This window comes from Chanodichthys erythropterus, chromosome 19, assembly GCF_024489055.1.
Source record: "Chanodichthys erythropterus isolate Z2021 chromosome 19, ASM2448905v1, whole genome shotgun sequence".
In the NCBI taxonomy this organism is placed as follows: domain Eukaryota; kingdom Metazoa; phylum Chordata; class Actinopteri; order Cypriniformes; family Xenocyprididae; genus Chanodichthys; species Chanodichthys erythropterus.
The window spans coordinates 16,478,102-16,500,606 of record NC_090239.1 but is presented as its reverse complement, the minus strand read 5'-3'; the positions used below and the strand labels follow the sequence as shown (position 1 = coordinate 16,500,606).

Sequence of the window (22,505 nt, the reverse complement as noted above, 5' to 3'; positions counted from 1 at the left end):
TCCTATTGTGTTCATCAGAAAGAAGAAAGTCAAATACAGGATGGCTTGAGGGTGAGTAAAGTCTCGGGGTAATTTCATTTTAAAGTCATCTAATCCTTTAATCTAGATTTGGGGAACCCTCAGGAAACAAAACTTGCGAAACAGTTCATTTATTAAAAGACTTATCTCAGAGTGTCAGGGGCCTCCCAAACCAAAGGAGGCTAAACTTTGGCCCCCAGGCCCCTCATTGCATATAGTCTGAGTATCACTATGGTACCCTGAGTGGCTCATTGTAAATCTTTCAGCTTTCTCTCTGTCAGCCTGTCTGCCCCCTTCTCATGCCTGTCTGTGTTATTTCAAAAGGTCAGGAACATAAATCACCAGCCATTTTCAATTACAGTCACAGGCGAAATTGTCAGTTGATGAGTGTTTGTGTGTGTGTTTGTCTCAAGTTACTGAAAGAAAAGGTTAGGCTAAAGAATTACCCTTCCATGGACTGAACCAGAGCCAGTGGCCTTTTCCACAACTGCCCCACAGTTGAGCATTCAGCTGGCAGCAAACGGCCATGAGCTCATTCCAATTAGACCAACATAGAAAAAAGCCACTTATTGTCTGTCTAATGCATTTGATCTTACCACCTAAACGACCTTTCAGAGCAATCTCAGTGCACTCACTCACCATTGGCAATTGAGGAACTACTTACTACTCTCAGTACTTCAATCCAGATCGATATCATGCAATGGAATCCTTGCTATTCTACCCAGCTTGTCCAGTGTGATTCAGTCAATTCATTGCCAAAATGCATTTTATGTTGAATTACAGTGTGGTTTCTTGTCCCAAGCTCTGGATAAGGTTTAAAGTGATTGTACTTGTGACAAGGATAGATGGCAGACATTCTAGTTGGCAGCCTTCACAAAGTAAGAAGATTTAAAAGTGTGCTGTTGACTGGTAATTCTTTCCATCAGAAGCATGCTTGGAATCAGGCCCGGCACCACAGGAGGGTTTGGCCCACCTAATTATGAGTTTAGCCCGCCCAAGTCAACTAGAACCCACCATATATCCCACAGAGATAGTCCTACATAGCTGGAGTCTGTGTAAAACATATGGAGGGATAAACCATTTATGCTTTTCACTTTTTCTAATTCTTTGTCTTTTATGTCCCTACCCCCTGCTGATTTTCCTAATTCAGCAAACATACTTGTAAGGTGTCTATCAGTACCATCTTAACTTCCACCTCTAACATTTCCTGGTGATAAAACAGTTCAAATGCACTGGTATTTTTCACTGTTTGTATCACTTTGCTTGTCTGTGTTTGCTTGTTCCAGGCAGACTGTCAGTCGGTTTGTTAGTGGTGAGGATTTTTCAGTGACTCTTTTGCAAGTGACTATTTTTATGACTGAGCCGTTTAATCATTCAACCAATCCATTCAAAAACATTGATTCATTCAGCAACTAAACAATTTAATGGTTAAGTGAGTCATTGAATCATTTTCTCAACTAATTTGTTCAAAAATGCTGATTCCTTTAGGAATCAGGTAATTTCTTGAAGCTATTTTTGCTGGATGGAGCAAAATAAACTAAGTAACTAGCAATAATTTGTTATTCAACATTAAAGGTGCTAAAGAGGATGTTTTGTTTTATACATTTTTGCAATATTACTTGAAACTGTCTTTACTAACTGATAAAAGACTATTTATTAGGTGCACTGAAAGTAATAATATTAATATACATCATCTGTGCGTGAGGTAGGGCCTTAAAAACATCAGCCAATCGTTTACGCGATCATCACGTAAACGATTGGCCCTCTGGCTTGTCAATCACTGCCATGACGTTCCTTGTGAGAGACGAGCGCGGCTGCGTGCTCCAGTAACTTTCCACACTCCACAGGCGCTGCATACAATGTTTTTGTCAGGAGACAGGAATAACAACTAGAGATTATGAGTTACCTGCGGTGAGTCCGACATAATGAATCCAAAAAACACGACACAGCGAATGCCGGTGGTAAACACTCGTTTTCAAATACTCGTGCACGAGTTTTGGGAGGCGTTCCTTTGAAATGAGCTATGAAAGAGGGGGGTTGTTCTTACGCATGCGCTCATTTCAAAAACTCAGTAACAGTCTTTGGTTTCTCAGTCGACGAAAAAATCCTCTCTATCATCTTTAACTTTTTGTTTACTGAACTGTTGTATAAAATGAGGAATAATAAAAAGTTGTTGTGTGGGCCAAAATGTCTTGTTCATACAGCTGAGAAACAATACCTTTCAAAAGTCTGGGATCAGTAAGATTCTTTTTTGAAAGAAATTAATACTTTTATTCAGCAAAGATGCATTAAATTGATCAAAAGGAACAGTAAATATCTATACAATGTTACAAAAGGTTTATTTATCAAATAAATGCTGTTCTTTTTATAAAAGAATCCTGAAAAAAAATGTATCACAGTTTCCACAAAATATGAAGAAGCCCAACTGTTTTAAACATTGATAACATTATATTAGAAAATGTTTCTTGAGCAGCAAATCAGCATATTAGAATGATTTCTTAAGGATCATGTGACACTGAAGACTGGAGTAATCACTTCTGAAAATTCAGTTTTGCCATCACAGGAATAAATTATATTTTAAAATACAAATAGAAAACAGTTCTTTTGATATTTCACAATATACTGTTATTACTATATTTTTGATAAAATAAATGCAGCTTATCAAAAACTGAATGTAATTGCTTATAGCTTAAATTTACAGTTGAAATCACATTTTGGTTTGGTTTGTTGGATGTGCTATAGTTCTATACACTCTAAAAAATGCTGGGTTAAAAACAACCCAAGTTGGGTTGAAAATGGACAAACCGAGCAATTGGGTTGTTTTAACCCAGCAGTAGGGTTACATGTTTGCCCAACCTGCTGGGTAGTTTTATTTAACTCAACTATTGTTTAAAAATTACTATTAAAATTAACCCAAAGTATGTTGGAAATGAACATTTATTAATGTTCAATGAATAATTATTAAACAATAAACATTTATTAAATTGCTTATTAATACATTTATATTAATAAACTATTAAACTATTAAATTTATATTAATAAAATATTAAAGCTTATTAATAAACATTCACCTTTTGTATATTATTGTTGTCTCTAATTGCATCTGGTTTTTAATTTCCCAACTATTTTGGGTTCATTTTAAGCTAGCCATATAGCAATTTTTAAATAGTTGGTTTAAATAAAACTAATTTAAACATTTAACCCAACTGCTGGGTTAAAACAACCCAATCGCTGGGTTTGTCCATTTTCAACCCAACTTGGGTTGTTTTTAACCCAGCATTTTTTAGAGTGTATAGATCACCAATATCTTCAACTATTTAAACTAGACAGAGGGTCACTTATCTCTCACTCATTCGCTCTATTATTGGGTCAATTTGTCAGTTTCTCTCTCTTCTTCTGTAATTTTTCTGTTTATATGAGTGAGTGGATGGATGGCTTTAAATTATTTATTGAGAGTAACCGGAGGCCACATACAGGATGAGATCGTTCTGTATTCAGCCTCTCAATGGGATTGACTGAATAATGCATATCTGAGAGTCATATGAAAGTAGAAACTGAATAAGACAGTTTGACATAAACACAATACCGCCACGGGGATGTTATAGTTGAGCCATAATGTTATTATGATGTCTAACTCAATGGGTGGGGGAGGGTGGTCATATTTGACATCTTTGTATTCTTTTATCTTGCTTTTTTGTTAGCACATGCATTGTCTGCTATGATATCTGACTCTGCTCAGCATGAGCATATAACACTTATAGATACAATTTTTCTCAATTTGTATCAGATCATGTGACACATTAAAATTATATCCTTGATATTCTGCTTTGCTCATTGTACATCTGTGTTACAATACTTAATGTCACTTAATGGACTATTTAACATGTAACTTTACAAATGTTTTGCTGTGTTTCTATGTGTTTCCTAACTTCTTTCAAAACTCATCGAGTTAAAGCTTAGTTTGAAGCTTTGGACTAAGGATTTTTAATTTAAGGTCCAGTTTTAATTACAGTTCTTATCTCATTTTCTCTACAAAAGAGAACCAAAGCAACCAAAGCCTTTGTGCCATGTGAGATTAATGCATCATAAAGTTGGAGATGAGTGTGCATTACTGCCAAGGACAAACGGTCAACAAGAAATCAAGCTTTGTAATTCTCCAGTCAACTTGAACCCATGATTCATCGTTTTCACTCTCTAAAGACACATTTTTCCTATTATCTGGATACTGTAGTATGGTGTAACCTGGGTCCATTGGGTTTTTATTAGGCTTTTTTTCTTCACACTTCCAAGTTATGTCTGATCTAATAGCATCTAGCTCCCATAAATCTGTAGTGCATGGAGATTCATTGTTGTAGGCAAAATAGACCTCCTATCGTTCACATATATGGCTCCCGCTCTCTTCTCTAACCCAGTGACTCATCAACACTAGCCCATGTAATAAGTTCTGTTGTTGTCACTCTCATTTCACTCTCCATGTGTGCTTCTTCATTCCTTTCTGTTTAGATCTGTTCCTCCTTGTCCCTCGTGAACCATCCATCCTTTGCTCTCTGTCTCATGGCCTCAGAAGCAAAAAAAAGAAAAGAAAAAAGGCCTCAGAGCTTGGGCTGTACAGAGTGTTGTGTTCAAGTGGCCATTACTATGATTATCACAGTGGAAAAAGCTATTGAATAATTAATATTTGTCATTTTTATTCTGCACATGTTGCTCGCAGTCTACAGCATTCATGCTTTCACTGTTGCTTGGATTTTTTTCTGCCGATCTGTACTGATCAATCAATCAGTCAATCGATTGATTAATTTATTTATTCATTTAAAGTGGCTCTATGTAGGAATGACACCCAGTGGTCGAAATACGTAGTCCAAATGTAAAATATTGTTTGCCCCGCCCCCTTGTTCAAAGGCGCGGGTGGCCAAGGACACGCAACAACAATCAAGAGCGCAATTGACAATGAAAGCTGAGGAGACTTACACACTGTAAGCTGATGAGTTGATTTATTTGTGTTTTAATATCACTTAAATGCATGACTGTTTCGCCAATCATTCTTACATATTTGTGTCTTTATCGACCCAGATCTATAATTAACACGGAAGGATCTCTGCCTGTCACGATAATATAAATCTCCTTTGATATTACAGCAACAATTACAGAAGAATAAAATAAATCATATTTTGTTACCTTTTAGAGCTTGAAAGGGCTCCGTTTGAGCAGATGTTTTATGCCATCATCACTGTCCTCGTCAGACCTCATTTCCCAGTAAATTCAGCAAATAATGGGCTAGTTTTATGTTTGAGGTCACGAATATGAGCCCATTCGCAATCTCAAACATATTCTCAGAACTGTATAATTTTCAACATCTTCAAAATCAATATTTCGATCGCTAACAGCTTCACCAGATCCATCCAGTGACAGTTAGTCATATTTGATTGCGTTCAGTACTTGTTCTGCAGTAAATCGCTGAGCCATTTCATGTTCCTCTTATTTTGTTTTCTTTCTAAATGAGTCGTCACTTCAGCATTGTGTATCAGACATCGCCACCTTGTGGAATAAAGGTGAATTGCACGTATTCCGTCATCTAAGATTTAATTATTGTTGTGCAGAAAAAATATATGTACACTCATACACACCTCGGGTCGTTTGCGACCCTATACAATTTTTTACAAAAAATGAATACAAAAATAGGCATTCTTTTATAATTTTATGATTTTTTTTCTTGTTATATTCTTTATAATGAATTGATTGAGGAATACCAAGAAGGTTGATGTCTAACTTCAAAAAATGAACGAGGAGGAGGGTAGTGAATGACGTCCCGGGTCACTAAAGACCCGCGATATGCATTTAAGATTTTTAGATGGATGCAGCAGAGGCTTTTTAGGTTGGGTTAGAATCTGCGATTCTCTGACCCAGTTTGTTTGCTGGTTTCCATTACTGCAATACGCGCCAACTGGCAACCTGTGATGTCGAAATACTATTGGATAAACTGGTTTCGCACAGACCAAAACAAAGACATTCCGACACGGAACGCACATTTTCAAAGTAGAATATCTGGCTGTAGCGTTGTTTTTATGAGAAACATGTAGGTAATAAGACCTGATATTTGTTGACTTTATCTACGCCTTAGGAATATCATAACATCTTTTGAGGCACTAAAACTTAAATATGACAAATTAGCTGCTTAATGAATTCTTTATCAAACTATATTAACATATTGTTTGGTGTCAGAGTTGGAAGTTTGTCACAGTCTCCACATACAGAAACTGAAATTGTCTCATAACTGAGATCCACAGAGGCCAGGATAAAGAGGTCTTCCGCTGTATAATTAACACAGCTGACCCTGTTTGATAGCGTCCTCCTCATCATAACATTTGCTTGTTATAATCTTAAACTGGGTAATTTTCTTTCAGGCTTTTACACTACTGCTGAAACTGAAATAATAATGATTTAGTGAAAATGTGTGTGATGCAATTATGCATTGTTTCTTTGCTCTGAATGAAAACAATTATGTGTTCTTGTGAAAGAGTTTGCTTTGTGTGCAAGTTTAAATATGAAAAAGTTTGAAAGAGTTACAACAACTGGTTTATACCAAATGGAAGGCTTATAAACTTTTAGAGTGGGGGTTATATAAAGATGATGCATTGTGGTTACAGTCAGTCTAACTGACACAGATTCTCTATTTGTTTGTCTTATAGCCTGTCCATTTACTTCATTCACATGCCTCTTTATCAGACACTGAGGATATGAGCTGTAACCAATGAACAGAACCTCTTTGACCACCACGGTACACTGGTGGCATCACAACAGCCTCAGTCAAAAGAGCATTGTTGATCAGTCCTTGGCTGAAAAACAACTGACCTTACACATCCTTATTATTATTATTTTTTTTTTAAATCAAAAGGTTGTGATTTCATTAATGTGTTTTGTTTACTTAATTTCAACCTACTGTTTCATTGTCTGCTCATAAGAATATTAGAAACAGTGTTATTATTCTATAATTTATTAATATTTTGAATTAGCTTTTATTTTTATATTTTCAGTCATTTTTATTTCAGTTTTAGTTGTAGTAATTTTAGTGCTTCAACTTAAACTTATTTCAAATTCGTAATTTGTGTTTATAAGTTTATGTTCTTTATGTTTTATTTTATTTCAGCTTTACTATAATTAATAATTTCAAATTTTCAATAATAATGTTTTAGTAGTTTTAGTTATTAACAACACTGATTAGAACAGAAAATTACTTCACATTTATGCACAATTTTCCTGCTAGTCTGCATGCTTTGCATGAGTCTTGAAATGCAATATTAAGATATAAAGAACAAGTTCGATGCAGATGCAGGTCACATCTGTTTCCTACATATCAAAATTCCAAATGGATTTGTAATCAAATTTCCCTGCTGCATGTAAAATGACGGTTCACAGACGTCTATTCACAGTGTTCTACAGCAGAATTTTGTTTTTCCACACAAAGAGGATTGAAGTGGTTCTTATATTAGTGAAATCACATGTCTCATATGTATACTTCATAATTACAGTAAATTAAGATTTTGTCCGTGCGTCGCCTATCGATGACATCATACCCGCGTTACCCTCGGTTTCTGGTTTTATTTTGTAGAAACCATGGAAACACTTTAATATATTATGTGTTTTATTAGACAGATGAGCAACTGTTTGGATGGATACATTCACTGACATAAAACTAATCATGTTACATAGCTCAACACATGAGTCTTATTGTTTTAATCATGTTTCCTTGATTTACCATGTTTTACCATGCCTAATATCGATCTAGTTTACTGCATTAAGTGTCTCATAGTGGCTCCTGAGTGAACGCAGAGTAGCATTATAACAACTTTCAACACACTCAAATGTATCTATGATAAAACAGCACTGCTTTACCCCACATAAGCTTGACCGGAAGAAGCGGAAGCGGCCATTTGGCATAATAAAAGTTCTGCTGCTCGTCTCTCAATCGCCTCAGCTGCCTCATTTCTGCTCGCACAGCACTCAACCCTGCTCTGCTTCATACTACAGTAACATTAATAATCTCATCCATGAACATGATTTCTGAACATGAGTCCATCCCGATTCTTTTCCACCAGACGTGAAGACAACACCTCCCATGATTCCGCAAAAACAAGGCATCATCAAGCTACGGCTTTGTCTTGAATAAGCGATCTCTAGCGGCAAAAATGTACATATTGTGCCTTCAGTTACTAATAGAGAATACATTGGACTGATATTGAGGAAAAACTTGACAATTTGTTATGAGAATTTGATCCAACAGATGTTTAACTCATAAACTGAATGGACAGATTTAACACCATTGACATCCAGAGGGACTGTTCTTGGAATCAATGCACTGTGAAGTTTCCAGGTCTAGTGAATGACAAGTAACCAATGTTGGAAAGGCTCCAGTAAGTCTCAGCTCTTTTGGGTCCATTGTCTCATACTTGGTAACCACATGCTTTCCCTGTTTCTAATTTGTTATGCTGGCATGCTGTTTCAATTCATGTTGTCCGCCAACCAACGATCATTGTCTTTTCAAACTTCAGCTCTCTGAATACAACGATGTCTTTATTGCTGTAGTTGAAGTTGTGTTGTAGGGAATTTGGTTGCAAACCACAATGATGCATCTGACAGTTAGTATATTCATTCAAAATAAAGAAAAATGGAAAGGCTGATGATAAGGGAACAGTTGCTATGTCTGTCATGATTTCCAATGTAAACTTTCACTTTAATAAATGTTGGCTATATCATTTATTCACCCTCATGTTTTTCCACTCCAGAAAACCAACAAAAACAGAGATGTTAGAAAGAATGAGTCACCTCAGTAACCGTTTGTTCAGTTTCACTGTATGGAACAAAGATGCAAGTCCCTAACATTTTGTAGTGTTCTGCAGAACGAACAAAGCCATACAGGTCTGGTGTTCAAATTATGACAGGTTTTTCTTTTTTTGGTGGATCAACTATGCCTTTAAGATTAAGCTCACGTCGCCCGGAAGCTGCTGCTGAGGACAAATGCAAGTTCGAGGCGCGCTCTAGCGAGCGTGAATGACAGAGGGTCGCGCGCGGTTTTCCTGCTCTCAGGCAACTCATTCGTTTGTCAAGATATGTTTGTTGAGATATTCTTTGATGACGCTTCTGTACGAACGAACCACAGTTTGGAAATAACTTCTAAACATCAATAACGAGTCCCCCCTGGGTAAGTTGTTAAATTAATTGTTTGCAAACATTTCGTTGGATTTCGCTTGTGCGCAATTCCCCAAGTGAATTTTGTCTTGTTTTTTAGCAATTACCAGAACAACAAACAAAACATAAATAGGTTTGTGTTTAAATACTCTTGAGTAATTAATAAATAGTGGTAATGAGCCAAAGCTGTTTCTCCTCAAACCTGTTGGTGTTTTGTTTTTGTCAGTTTGTTAAGCGGTCTCCGAGAGAAGTATTTTTGAAAAATGGGTAACTTATTGTATTATGTATTTATTTAGTCTTCCTTTAAGTGAAGACAGTTCAACAGTACGCCTGTAATACTGTAATTGTTTCAGGAGTCACACCAAGGTTTCTTAAATAAAACAGCGGACAGGATGCGCGCTCCCGTACGCCAGTAATTGAATGATAGTTGTGTTCACACGTGAAAAGTGTGCAAAATAGACTGTGAACCGAACTGAAGTAATAACATATAAGTGTATCCGTGAGGTAGGTATAGGGTGAGGTTACGAAGCGCCACGTAAAGCGTACCCAGTGTTTGTCTGTTTGTCCTTCATTGTGGTTAAAGGAAGGGTCGCTCCCGTTACTTGATACACTACATGTTTCCCAGCTGGGGTGCGCGGTCATGAAGCGCGCTCCTGGGGAGATGCAGTTCTCAAAAGCAGAGAAATGAACATGACACCTGATGGCTGATGCTCTTATGATGTGATGGAAAGTAAAAGTATTTGTAGTTTAAGAGTCTTTTTACACAGCTCTGTGTACATACAGTCAGCACGCAGGAACAAAACAATACCAGTCTTTGTTGCACCGCACTGGAATTTTTTTTATGATCCAGTCTCATTTGCATTGATCTAATATAGTATAACACCACCAGTGATGCAGCCTTGTGACTTTTGTGCTTCCCTTTTCTATTTAGTTCTGCCAGAAACAACTATTTTAAATGTGGGTAGTTGGCCTGAATTAGTTATGGGAAGGTGTTTTGGCTGTGAAATGCTATAGAACATCTAAAACTATTTTAAACATAATTTAGATAATCAGTTTAGAATTAGGTTAGCAGTTTTAGAGACCAATATTTGTATTTTAAAAAAAGAAAAAAGAAATCAATAAAAGTCGAACACTTACAAGGACATAAGATACACTTTACCTTATATACCTTCAAGTTTTATTTACTTTTTTTTTTAAATCATCTAAACAAGCCAAGTTCCTTAAAGTTACATTTCTTTTTTATCACATAGATTTTATTAGATGTTGACCTCAATGCATATGGTTGATAAATTACATTTGTGATAGTGATCCGCCCAAGCCAAAGAGCCCTTACTGTAAACCAAACGGTAATAAATGCAAGTATATAATCTCTTTTGAATTATGTAAACTTGTTTTGCATTTATGCAGGGAAAAAGAAATAAACTCAAGCTCATTAATTTGCCTTCTCTATTTGTTTTAGTAGGCAGGTTAAAGATTTAGGACAATGGCACAGCAATAATAAGAGCAGTCAGTTCCCCTTACTTGTATTCAGGGTGTGTCTGTATGGGTTGCATTTGGAAGCCCTCCTGAGTCTTAACGATTTCCTGCTTGGCCTTTAAAATCTGAGTTTAATGGATTTTGTAATGCTGGCAGCTATTAGCATAGATCTTCAACCAGAGAGAAAGTGAGGAAAATGAAGGGCTTAGACACGGGTGTAGATTGAAACAAAGAGAATTGGCCTAATAATGTAGGTCTGTTTTATACTTTAAAGATGCTTACTGAAATGTCCGTCTCACCATCAGGGAGAAAGTAGGCTAAAATGGTTATATATGCAATATATATGCAAATATATGCTTTTATCTTAAGATCTGTGATCATTCCTAGTCTTGTCTTTTTCAAAATATGTGTTTTAATAAGACAAGTGCAAAGGTTTTCTCCAGCAGGAATGAGCAGATCTCATTCTCCAAACTAGAGTCAAAGGATCATGCTGCTGTCCATCCATATTTGTTTTCATCACAATAATGATCAGGCGAGCTTTGCCTTGTGACTTATCATAGCTCTTATGTTTCATAACAAAGCTGTCTTTCCATAGGCTGTCATATTTCTGCAAAATCATCCAGTGGAAGGAGCATGATGTGGATTACAGAACAGGATGTCTAGTCCATTAAGCTTATGGTTAACCTCACTTTACTTCTGTGGGCCTTGAGTCAGGTGACTGTTGTAATGTACAGTACAGTCCAAAAGTTTGGAACCACTAAGATTTTTAATGTTTTTAAAAGAAGTTTCGTCTGCTCACCAAAGCTACATTTATTTAATTAAAAATACAGTACAGTAATATTGTTAAATATTATTACAATTTAAAATAACTGTTTTCTATTTAAATATATATATCACAAAGTAATTTATTCCTGTGATGCAAAGCTGAATTTTCAGCATCATTACTCCAGTCTTCAGTGTCACATGATCCTTCAGAAATCATTCTAATATGCTGATCTGCTGCTCAAGAAACATTTAATGTACAATTGTACAAAATATTTGTGTACAATATTTTTTTTCAGGATTATTTGATGAATAGAAAGTTCAAAAGAACAGTGTTTATCTGAAATCTAATCTTTTGTAACATTATAAATGTCTTTACTGCCACTTTTGATTGATTTAATGCATCCTTGCTGAATAAAAGTATTAATTTCTTTTCATAAAAATAAAAATTCTTAGTGACCCCAAACTTTTGAACGGTAGTGTATAATGCTACAGAAGCTTTGTATTTCAGATAAATGCTGTTCTTTTGAACTTTATATTCATCAAGGAATCCTGAAAAAAAAAGTACACAACTGTTTTCAACATTGAAAATAATTATAAATGTTTATTGAGCAGCAAATCAGCATATAAGAATGATTTCTGAAGGATCATGTGACACTGAAGACTGGAGTAATTCAGCTTTGCATCTCAGGAAAAAATTACTTTGTCAAATATATTTAAATAGTACACAGTTATTTTAAATTGTAATAATATTTCACAATATTACTGTTTTTACTGTATTTTTAATTAAATAAATGTAGCCTTGGTGAGCAGACGAAACTTATTTTAAAAACATTAAAAATCTTAGTGGTTCCAAACTTTTGGACTGGACTCTATATGCTCTGCTCAAAGCTCATTCCTTTTCTGCTTCAAATCATTTTAAAACTATAATTTGTATTAAGTGGTTCACTTTTTAATTGTCTTTGAATTAGAGGCCCAGCAAACCAGACTTTGATTGTATAAAAGTGATTTTAAATATTAAAAGTTAATTTAACATTATAAAGTACAGTATTAAAAAAAAAATATTTTGAGACTTGCTATAGATTAAATTAAAGATTACATTATTTGTTTAATAACATTTAAATAATATTTTCAAATTTTATTTGTGTATTTTTATATAATTTATGTTTTGTTTTTATATTAGTAATTTTTGTAGATGCAACTTATTTTTATTTCAGATTTAGTTTGTTTTATAGTTCAAATGTTAGTGCTTCAGCTTATTTCAGTTAGTTGCCAAGGCAAGATATCAAAATGTAGTTTTTGTTTGATAAATTATATTATATTATATTACATTTCATCTTTATTTCAAGTCAAGTCACCTTTATTTATATAGTGCTTTATACAATACAGATTGTTTTAAAGCAGCTTTATAGAGATAACAGGAAAATGACTCAGTGATGCAAAGAGTTTATTTCAGCTGTACAGCAGCTCTAAAAGAAAAGTGTCATTGTTCAGCTGAAGTCATTTCAGTGTTGATTCAGTTCCGCTGTAAAGATCATCAATTATTAAATTAATTTAATCTATAAAGCAGTTCTGCAGAAAACATTGATGTCATCATCCAGCTCAGTTCAGTTCTCATCCAATAGTGTCAGTGCAGTCAAATTAATAATATTGTTGAATATGAATTTTCCCAAACTAAGCAAGCCATGCAGAAGCAACAGTGGCAAGGAACCAAAACTCTCATCAGTTATAGAATGGAGGAAAAAATCTTGGGAGAAACCAGTCTGGGGCCAGTTCTCCTTCGGCCAACGAATGAACACGTTATGATCACAGGCGTAATTTATGGGTGGGACATGTCCCTACCTCTTTTTTGCCAGGGTCGATATTTTCCCCACGAGCACAACCTTTTGAAACATCTCGCGGCATGGATCTCCAGTTGACTAGCAGGGTATTCATTTTGTTTGTTTGTTAATAAGAGGTGAAATCACGCTGACCGTTCGTTGCTGTTATCAGTGGCACTCATGCACAGGCTTCACACAGATGAGCACTTCAATCTATCACTTAACGACATTGTGGAGACTCTCTATTCCTTCTGGGGTGAAATCACAAAATAAAATGCAGACAAACATGTCCATGCTCTTGATACACAGTCACTGATGAACATCTTTGGTTTTAATGAGAAAAAAACCTATACGAAGGCAGATTAGAACCCAGACACGTCAAACAAAAGTTCTACCAGAGACCATTAAGGCATACAAGTATTTCATGCGAATATATGTATTTATTCACTAACATACACTATATATAACATTACAATATACAATATATAATTATTTTTACTTTTACAAAATCCCTGATTGAATGATAATGAAAAATGAAATTAATATTGCTCAATTACTGAAATGGTACCGTAATGTTATTTTAGTTGTTATCTGACTTTCCTTTTTCACTTCTTTGTTTTAAATTAACAGTTGCACCTGAAAAGTTTTACAAAACTGTTTTATTGTACTTGTGAATATATGGCTTAAAAATAAAACTCTTAATAAAAATTTTGCATGTGAAAATGCAGTAATACATCAGTTTTCAGATCACACACACTTCTCAGACCATATGTCTGCTTAAGGGGGGTATGACCATGTGTCAATGTTGGCACAGTAACACCCGTGCCCATCATTCACCAGACATAACCGTCAAAACCTTACTTATTAATCAGAATAAAAATCAGAACAAGATAATCGAGGCTGTAGTCCTGCTCCGGCCTGCACAAGGAGAGAGAGCACCAGAGCACCACAACGCCCAGTGAGACTATTGTTTTCATTTCACCAACAGTACTTCTTGTGTTACCCTTGATTAATATTGTGATTTCCTTCACAAAGGCATTCATTGTTTTTAGCATATGCCAGGAAGACAGTACATACAACATTGAGTTCTTTGTGTCATTGTGTTCATCTCTCCTTTTTAAATATTACTATTGAAGTAACCCTACAACGTTACAATGTCTCTGAGGAGCAATCCTTGTGTGACGGACCCCCAACCTAAAATTTAAGACATCTTGTACAAACACGAAATTTATACACTGAAAAATTAATATTATATTTCTAAAATTTGTATCTATTAAGTCAAATTATTATATATTTTTCCTTCTCATTATAGTAATGTTTAATTTTATTATTATTATTTTTTTAATAACTTTTTTTTTTATTTGAATCTAATTTATTTACTTATTTTAATTTTATTATTTATTTTTGAAAAAAAAAAAAAAAATCCCAGTTTTTCTCTAGACTTGACCCTTTCACTTCCTTGCAGCCCCCTGGGGCCCCCTGGACCCCAGTTTGAAAACCTCTTGAGTAAAATGAGACAATGTAAATAAATATTTCCTTTAAGTTTGCCTAGAATATTATATAAACATAACAGGCTCATATAAAGTTACAGATACAATTGGTCTTTCTATAATCAAAAATGAGAACATTTAATGAGAAAAGTGCTTGATGTTCCCTTTCTAGTGCCCCCGAGCTTTCCTTTACAGAGTTTTAGTGTTATACCAGAACTTCTCTGTAGACCCTCCTGCTTTCTTTCTGAGTAATGGTTGACCCTGTTGCATAAGCACAGAGGCTGACATCATTGTTATAGACCCAGCACTGGGGTTTAAAGGCAGAGTGAACCGGTGTGGGGCCTCAAATCTCCCCCCTGCACTGGGATGAGGAGCAGCTGGGGATCCTGAGGCGTGGACCTCACTCTTGAGAAAAGATTGTGAAACCGTATGAACTGTAGCACAAGCACCTGGCTTTTGCATTTTGCTTGTACTGAAGCTTGGTGTGTATGTCTTTGTCTTTGGTTTCTCCATTAAAAGTTTTTGCCTGAACATAACCTTTGGGAATTTGATCAGGGATCTTGTTAAAAATGATTCTGTAATTCTTCAGAAGGTAGAGCAGTATGTATTTGGTGTTGGGAATAATGATATTTATCCAACTTTCTCCATATAATATCAATGTCTTTGGGCAGGTCGTGCTTCTGAATACTATTTCCAGTGTTCATTTGTTTGACATTTAAAAGTTAAAGAAGTAGCAGAAGACATGCAGCTTAATTTCAATAAATGGTCTCTTTTTTCCAAAAGGGAGGAAGTTTTGAGCTTTTAAAGTTAGTATGTTTTCATAGTACATTTAACTCTTCCTGGAATGTTCAAGAGAAATCTGATTCCTCATGATATGACCCCTTTAAAGCTTCTCACAGCAAAGTATAAACACACACAAACACATGAGCTCCTTGACCATAGACAGACTTAGTTAGCACCATATTTACACACTGACATACCTTCTGCCCAGAAACACGTAGTTAAAAAACGTATACTTAGTGCTCACATGAGGATTCCAGATGTGTTGATCACTCAGGATGTTCTGTGGCAGTGGGCCATGTGAATCTCAGAGTATGCTGGGAAAAACAGTCTGTCTCTAAGGCCTAATGAAGACATTGTCCTCTAATGGGGGCCACAACTGTTAATGTTCTTGAGTAATTTGCTTGCTCATGTATGTGTTTGTGTAAATGGGTCACATCAGAAAAAGCACATCCGTTTAGAGGTTAGGAAGGGTCATATCTTTGTTTTCCAATCCACTTATTCCTTTTGCTGCCATTGTGACTTCATTTAGAGACAGTAGTGCTTTTAGGTTGATTGTTTATATGCACTGTCAGCTATTTGAATGCTTGCTTATTTGATTTGAGATGCTTTGAGGAGGTTTAAATCTATGTAATTGCATTTGTTTAAAACATTGGTGCCCACTTGATGGAAGTTAACAACTCCAGACAGTTGTTAAACTATGTGTGGTTCGTAAATTGCATTTGGTTAGTTTCTTAATGTGGAATATGCAGGCACAGTTGTGTCAATTTTTTCCTGGCTGGATAGTTTAGCCTTTCTTTTGCTCACAGTGAAATCGTTCGACTTTGGCAGATAGTCAGGAGTAATTTTATTAGCGTAACTTTTACATGGATGTTTTTTGTTTCTGTAACTTATTGTAGCTTGAAGTAAATGATGCCAATGAAATCAGTTAGCCAAGAAACACAAAATGAGAATGAGAACTTTTATTGGTATTGTTTTAAGTGGAGATTGATCCAAGCGATGCACCTGAGGTTATCTATAGCAATCCCTGCATGTCATGAGGACACACTTCAGAAAAATACTAACATGCTTTGGACAAACATCGTATTTCTCCTTAATGCTTTGTTGCGGATGAATTGCACTCTAAATGAACTCTAAATGCAACTCTATATTGATATGTCGGATAGATCAGGAGTTGGTGATATGATTTATACAGCCTTATCAGCTGCAAACTATTGCCTGTGCAAATGGCACTAAACAAAAGCACAGTGGATGTCATAGAGGGAAAAAAGGAGGCAGTTTTTTGCAAAGGTTATGGGTTCAGACTGTGGTTGAGCGAGAGAAAGAGAGCGAACATGATTTTTCAATTAAGTCTCCCCTCAGAATTTTCTTCGTAAGAGTGCAAAAAGCCAGATCTGGAGGGAGATCAGACCTCCACCCAAGTTAGTGCATGTTAATTTGCGTGTTATATAGGCTAGCTAACAGAGAACCACCCCATCGTGTTTAAAATCTTTCTCTTCAACATTCTTTTTTTTTTTTTTTTTTTTTTTTTTTACAAACTCGATTCCAAAAAAGTTGGGACACTGTACAAATTGTGAATAAAAAAGTAATGCAATAATTTACGAATTTCATAAACTTATATTTTATTCACAATAGAATATAGATAACATATGAAATGTTGAAAGTGAGACATTTTGAAATGTCATGCCAGATATTGGCTCATTTTGGATTTCATGAGAGCTGCACATTCCAAAAAAGTTGGGACAGGTAGCAATAAGAGGCCGGAAAAGTTAAATGTACATATAAGGAACAGCTGGAGGACCAATTTTCAACTTATTAGGTCAATTGGCAACATGGTTGGGTATAAAAAGAGCCTCTCAGAGTGGCAGTGTCTCTCAGAAGTCAATATGGACAGAGGATCACCAATTCTCCCAGTGCTGTGGCGAAAAATAGTGGAGCAATATCAGAAAGGAGTTTCTCAGAGAAAAATTGCAAAGAGTTTGAAGTTATCATCATCTACAGTGCATAATATCATCCAAAGATGCTTTTAAAAAGCATGTCTCCAGAGTCGAGACCTTGTGTTTATTTTTCCCCATTCCACTACCTGCGTCTTTTAATAAGAAGAAATTCAAAATAAAATACTATGTCATCATTTTATGTTTGAAACCTTTCATTTAAACAAACTGTATAAATATCAGTGTAGTTTTAAAGCTGTTGAGCTGTTTTAAAGCTCTTTATTTGTCAGTGACCCCTATAGTGTACTTTCAGTTTTGTTATGCAGTAAATATACTTTTACTGGAAACAAGTTCCTTGATTCCATTCTTGCTATTTGACACTTTATGCAGAAACGAGTGTTGTCTCTAGGGGCTTCTGCATAAAGCTTTGCATAGTTTCCATATTAAAGTTTGTATATACTATCATACTATGTATGAAAAAAAAATGTACATGTAAATTATGTAGTTATGTAAATAGTGTCTCAGACTTTTAGAAAAAGTACACATTAGTGAAAATGCTTCTATTGTATTCTTTTTACAGTTTTTCATTACATAGCTTCAAAAGTGTTCAACATGGTCTCTGACTTTCAGACCCCACTATGTTTGAGTTCTCTAACTGTCCTCAACATACAAGTCAGAACACTATAATTTGGTAAAACATTGGAATCATGTTGACTTCAGTTTACTAGTGATGCTAGAGTAGCTCAAAAGAATAAAGGAAATAAGGCACTTTTCTTAATGTGTGCACAGGAAATTGGACACTTTACAGTTTTATGAGACCACTGTCTTTTCTGCCAGTAATGCTTATCAAAAGATTAGGCATTATCTTTGCACAATATGTCTGTCAGATAATGCAGTAATGGAGAGATAAGTCTCCAAGTTTCATTTGACGGATGGAGTAGCGGAGATAGAAAAATTGCCTGAGGAGAGACATGGAAAGAGGGCGGTTGGATACAAATGTCTTTCTCGCACTTTTTCATTATCCGTTCCTGTTCTGTTGTTAGTCTGTTGCTAATGGTTGGCCTTTTGAAAAGCATTCACAGAGATACTCAGTGATGCCACATTTAACTGTATTTGTTTACTCTCCCCCTGCTGTGCATATAATAAAGTCAAGCTGTATATAATTTACCTGTCTTAAGCTAGAAATAGACAACATTTAAGCATGAAACATTTGTGGGTGGGAAAAAACTTTATATTCCCTTACAAGGGGGATAATAACTTATATAAACGGATATAATACTACTTTTTGTGTTTATTTCTTACATTTTAATGGCTAAACCTCGAAATTGTCATATGATGTGACTGTTGTGACTTGTGATAAAATCAAACAATCTTGTTTAATCAATAGAAATTGGTATTTTGGCACTAATTATAATTAGTTTAGTACCAATATTTGCACTTCATGTGATTATTTTATTTATCTTTTTTTTATGTGGGGCAGCTGATAAATGCTTGTTCTCAAAATATCACCCCAAAACAGAAATTTACTATTTTGTATTCAACAAAAAACAAACAAAAAAACAATGATGTTCATAGGTAAATTAACTTATTATTTTTGTTGTAATAATTTCACAAAAAGCAATTCATATTAGTTAAGCTAAATTAAATTATTACATGATCTTAAATTACATAGATTATTAATTTAAAATATAATGCATTTAAAATGTTTATTATTGTAGTCTAATGATTGTCTACAACAGTACCTGTCAGTCAGTCATGCTAAAAACATATATTTGTAGATAATTATTTTCTCAAGAATGTGTTCTCATCAATTCAAAAGACTCAGCTTTGCCCAGATACAGCAGATGGACATTTGTAATATAATTGGTCATTTTAATCTTTTTCCTCTATCCATCTGTTATGCCTATAATAACATTTTCCTATAAAATCTTTCCCAATTTCATTTGATTACTCTACAGTACATTTAAAACAATACAGTTTAACGTCCTTCTATGTTTGTTATTAATAAGCATCAGGCTTGTTCACAGATTAGATCTGGTTGTTTTTGGCAAGAACTGAGATTTCAGTTTCACAGGAAGATGCAGATGTCCTAACAAATAAAGAGGCTACACTGATTGTGTGTCTTGCCAGATGGACCAGCTGGCATCGTTCCATGATATTTAATACGAAATGTTTTTCTTCCGTGACCCAGTTGTTACCCTCATTAAAAGTTTTTCATGATGATTTGTGCCTCTATCCACATTGCAGCACTAATGAACTGTTATCTCCATTCATTTGAGTTCTTGATGAATTGGCCAGCTTTTTGTTGTCCCTTTGTGCCCCTGGTTTGGGCCAGCCGTTGTAGCTTTGGCAAGGTTCGATGTCTGTTTTCTGCCTGCTGCCCTAAAACTCTCTTGCATCTTACCGGTCATAAAGAGTTAACCTATAACAAAAGCACTCTGTGCTATCAAAGCTGCTCTGCATGGTGAGAAACCACATCATGGTTTGGGCACATTGTCCTGTCACGTGTGTCTCAGTTCACTGGGCTGTCTTGTCCTTCCCAGACCATCCCATTTGGAATGCCTGTCTCTACAGTGACTACAGTCTTTGTAGGATGGATCGTCTCTGATCCTAGGTTTCACTCTGGTGTCCATGTGCAAAAAGAGAAATGCTAAAGCGAGAGAGCATGTGGAGAGGTAAAGTGCTCGTAGGTTCAAGTATCTATCTTTCCTTTCTTTTTGTTTCCCTGCCGTCATATTTTTGCTTATCTTGATAAGATTTTGTGCACATAATGCTTATCTAGAAATTTTTGTCTTGTGCTGTTTATCGTTGTTTCTTATTTTGTTAAACGTTTCAGCGAGGAGTTGCATGTTATAGAGCTTCATATGGGTTTACCCATTTTAATGAGGCCTATGTAAGCATTTGTTTTTGTTTGTTGGAGTTTAACTCGTAATTGTTCCCGCTTCCCTATAAATATGCATTTTCAGCCAAACGTGCTTTGCGTAATCCTATATTTAATTTTTTTCTTCTAGTGCCAGAGAAATGTTTATTCATGGCTCCAAGGTTGCCTGCAAAAATACATGAACATTAGTAATTTGAATTGTGTGAGAGTGTCCTGCTTTCTTGAGCCAAGAACATAAAGCAGAATTACCTGTTGATTTCATAGTGATGATTAATGTTTGTGTGCACACAATTGATTATGTATTGATTTATTCAGTGGATTTAGCAGTGGTTTGAGAGTATTATTATTATTATTTACTGGTTTATGGGTACAGCATGTAAAGACACTATAGTAACTGGACTGAAAGTGGAATGAATTAGGTCTGAATTAAGTCATTATCAGTTTTATTTAAAAAAAAAGAAAAGGTATATTATGAAAAATTATGTCCCCAAATGGAAGTTTTTATTTTGCAAGCAGACAGTTCAAGTAGTTTCTGGAGAGGCTGTTGACTAATTCAGTCCAAAGTTAACTTTCCTCAAAGGTTACTGATGAATTGTTTACTTGACCTAATTGCATAAGTGAGGACAATAAGGAAAAAGAGAAGAAAAATATTGTGAATTTGCATGTGTATGTGTGAGGGTTTGAGAAGCGGCACTAGGTGGAGCTCTGGATTCTTTTAGGAGCTCAGCACAGGTGAGTATTTCAGCCATATTCATTGTTTTTTTTTTGTGTTATTTGTGTGATATCTCTAACTCTCAAACACTCTTTTGCTATCCCTTGTTACTCCTCACTCTTACAGAATGCAGTAATCTTAAACAGCCATGATCTGTTTTATCTCAAGCTGACACCTAGACTGTCCTGCACACTGTCATCACGTTAACTCCAGAGATCCCTCTCTCGGTTTAGTGTACATGGCACATTCGTTTTGTTTAGAGAGGAAACAACTTGGACACCTTCCTTTCACAATGTGTTATACATTTGCTTTGATCTAAGAGGCAGCAGAATAAATGTTTTTTGTTTTGTTTTTGTACAGCAGTTTAAATCTATACTGTTAAGTATATTGGCCTGAAAAAAAAAAGTAATCACCCAATATTTGGCCACTTTCAGATTAACAACAAACAGTTTATCTTTCCACTTTGGCAGGTCCAAATTCTACTCACAGCTTTGTCATTCATTTTTGAGTAAATGTTAAAATGAAAAGAACTTATTTTACTTTTGTTACAAAAGTAATGTATTTTTTATTTTATTTTTTTAAGTAGAAGAAAAGTGTATTGATAAAGACAAATACAATGTTGAAGACATTTATAATAGAAAATAAAGATATTTATTATGTACTAAATTCTAAAATTTTGAATGCTGCTCTTTTGAACCTTCTATTCATCAAAGAATTCTGTAAAAAGATGCATTACGCTTTCCACAAAAATATTAAGCAGGGATATAAAACCTCATTTTATTACTGTGATCTGCACACTGACTCATTTAGCTGACTCACACATCACATCAGTGTGTCAAACTTCACTTTGTCCTTGAGCTTTCATGTCACAGGATCACGTTTCCACTACTCTCCTCCCTGTCAGTCTGTGAGGCCTGCTATGGCATGGCTGTGGTGGGAAAGCACCGTGCTATATTTGAATACCTCTTGATGTCTGTCTTGACATGGAGCTTTAGCTGCCTCACAGTACTCCTGTACAGGGGGTGTGACTGACAGTGAAGGGGATCTTGTGTGTGTGCGCGTGTATGTGTGTGTATGCCAGTACCACATGGCCCTCTGCTGGCCTCCCCTCTTCCTGTTGCTTGTTCGCTCTCTGACCTTCTCCAGAGCTGATACATCTCTTCTGAAGAGCAGCGAATACGTCTATCCTGAGCTTTACTCTTTATTTAACCCTTTCATGTTTGAAACGCATTGACTCTAGTTACCAGTGAGGTGCATCTGAAAAGCGTAACTGCTATAGTAAGTAGTTTGGATACATTTTTCATTCTCATATTTAACTCTGTATGTGTTTTTTTGAGACTTTTAGAATAGTGAAATATGAAAAAGCATGGGATTTTAATAATTTCTCTCCTCTAAGATAGTGTACATTTTAATGAAGCCAGAATCCCAGTATATCTGGTTTCGTTTAAC

At 35.4% G+C, this 22,505-nt stretch overlaps 1 protein-coding gene across 1 annotated transcript in view; it reads left to right on the top strand.

The window, feature by feature from the left end:
- The first annotated feature begins 9,058 nt into the window (after positions 1-9,058).
- Positions 9,059-22,505, top strand: part of svila (supervillin a) — a 79,300-nt gene continuing 65,853 nt past the window's right edge. Inside the window, exon 1 of the mRNA XM_067369730.1 lies at positions 9,059-9,214. The gene's annotated coding sequence lies outside the window, so the exon portion shown is untranslated. The remainder of the gene's footprint in view (positions 9,215-22,505) is intronic.